At 42.5% G+C, this 2586-nt stretch overlaps 1 pseudogene; it reads left to right on the forward strand.

Annotated features, from left to right (window-relative positions):
- Window positions 1-1548: 1548 nt before the first annotated feature.
- On the forward strand, window positions 1549-2586 carry LOC138117341 (2-oxoglutarate receptor 1-like; annotated as a pseudogene).

Below are 2586 nucleotides of genomic sequence, written 5' to 3' on the forward strand. Positions count from 1 at the left end.
CTGTGCACTGTAAGGAGCGGGATGCGCACAGCCCTGGCGCTCCCGGCGTCAGAGAGCACAGCACAGCTACTGCAGGGTGGGGCCGCTGCTGTCAGCCCAGTTAGCCACTAGCCACAGCAGAGGCTTCAGGTTTGTTTGGCAATGACGGCATCTGTGCACAACAGTGAGTTAGGACCACTGGGTTAATCCAAACCAGTCCTGCGCCATCCCCAACCATGACAAGAGGTTTAAAACTGATTTGCTCTTTAAAAACCATTGCCAGTGTTTGGCATTCATCTTCTCGAGCTCCACCTACAGTTTTCAAAGTATTTTAAATACGTTTGAACCAAGCCTTCTACACAAATTTGAATTAGAATCCTGCAACCTTTCTCTCTGCGATCTCACAAGTGAGGGTAGAAGCTACAGCAAGAAAATTCAGAGTGAAACAAGAAATAGAAGCAGTGATTCAGTAGGATCCATTTTAACAGGATCCAGGCCACAGTAATTTGAGGATAGGCATCATCCTATAAGAAGTTGCATTCCTCTGGAAAAAATTGTGCTAGAGATGTATTAATTTTTTTCCAGCAGAACACTTGCTCCATTTTAGAAGAAGGCACTTCTTCACAGAAAATGCATTTATTGAATGCCATGTTAACAGTTATTTGCTATGTGCATCAGTGACCATCTATTTTCTGTTGTAGAGATTGTACACCAGGCTGTCTTTACTTTCCTCGAATCCTGCTCATGTCCCATATTGTATCTTGCAATTGGCTGCTTTACAAAATTGGATTAATTTATTCTGATGTTTCAGAAAATTTCTATCTGAGACTAATGTCAAAGCAAAACACCATTTAAAATTTTTACAGGGATGGAAATTTACATAGCAGCTAATGACGAGCCTAAAAATAACTTATTTCTTGGCAACATCAATCTTGTTAATGAACTAAAATAATGAAATATTCCTCTATCAGTGGTTTCCAAAAAAGCAAGAAGAAAAATGTTACCAACTCCAGTAGCAAAAGGAATGTGAAAACATTCCAACATCCGCTCTGTTTTTTTTTTTTTTTTTTTAACCAACAAAGCTGCAAATGGCTTTTATGGAACAGTTATGTTCTGGACATTACCCTCTATACTTTTGGTCAGTAGCACCACACAACTAATCTGTCCTTTTTCTCCATTTGACCCCTGATGAGAGCAGAAAGTGAACTTTGTATACGGGTGACACACATCAAACACTGTGGGCCTGGGAATCCCTTGTATTACAGCTTCATTGTGCCTATGCAGGTCCTTTCCTGAAAATATGTATTTTAAAATAAAATTGGATCTATATAGATATGACAAAAGGCTTCTAGATCAAGATCAATTCTTATCAACACAGCAAGGTCTTTCTTTTTTCATAAAAGCCACTTTAGTAGGAGCACTGATGAGCAGTTGAAAGGAAAGACCTGATTATAAGTTGTTTTTAATGAGATATCAGGAGGTCCTATCTGTCAGTGAGCACTAAACATTTCTCCCTTCCTTAACAGCTAAGGAGAAAACATGAACACAACAAATGACAACTTAGCCAACTCCTTCACCCAGCAAAACACTGAGGGTGATTTTCCCAAATGCACGGCGTGGAAGTTGGTCTGAAGACTTTGTAACTCCACATTATGTATAACACGATCTTCCTGGTGGGCTTCCCAGAAAGCTTCATTGTCATTTGTGTTTACAGCTTCAAGATGAGGCCTTGAAAGAGCAGCAGCATAATCAGGCTGAACCTGGCACTCACAGACCTGCTCTTCCTCACCTGCCTTCCCTTCCTGGTACACTATCTGGGATACACTAACACTGGGGAGCACTCCATTTTTGGTGAATTCATGTGCAAGTTCATCTGCTTCAGCTTCCACTTCAAATTGTACAGCAGCATCCTCTTCCTCACCTGCTTCAGCGCCTTCCACTACAAGGTGATGGTTCACACAATGAAGTTCTTCCACATCCAGAGGAAGCGGTGAACAGTGGTGGCTTGCACAACCATTTGGTTGATCTCACTGGAAGCTGTCAGCCCTGTCAATTTCTTGATCTCTTCAAAATGGACACAAATCATAAGGTCCTTATGCCTTAACCTTACCAGCTCTGAAACCCTGGGCACAATCAGGTGGCTGCTGACCAGCCTGGCCTTCTTCTTGCCCTTGCTGATGGTGATTCTGTGCTATGCACTTGTCATTTGTATCTTGGCCACTGGCCCCACAACAGAAGGCTCTCAGACTTGCTGTTGTCCTCCTGATGGTCTTCTACGTGGGCTTCTTCTCCTTCCACGTCTTTTGGGTGGCTCTGTTGCCAAAGATCAGCAGGAAAACTTTCCAAACAATATTAGAATGGATAACATAAACAGCAATCTTTTAACGAAAGCTTTCATTAGAGCAACAGCTCAGGCTAACTACACTTGCCTCCAGTCAGCTGTAACATGGAGAACAAATCCACTCTGCTTACTGTGTCTCTTGGCCACTGGTTCCGCTCAACATGTGTGGCAACCTATCACTTTATGTCATGGTGGGAGGCATTTTCCAGCAAGCCATGTTCTGTCCTCAAGGTGTAAGTGGAGCAAATACATCCAGGAACAAGTAG

The sequence above is a fragment of the Aphelocoma coerulescens genome, chromosome 1 (genome assembly GCF_041296385.1).
Source record: "Aphelocoma coerulescens isolate FSJ_1873_10779 chromosome 1, UR_Acoe_1.0, whole genome shotgun sequence".
Taxonomy (NCBI): Eukaryota; Metazoa; Chordata; class Aves; order Passeriformes; family Corvidae; genus Aphelocoma; species Aphelocoma coerulescens.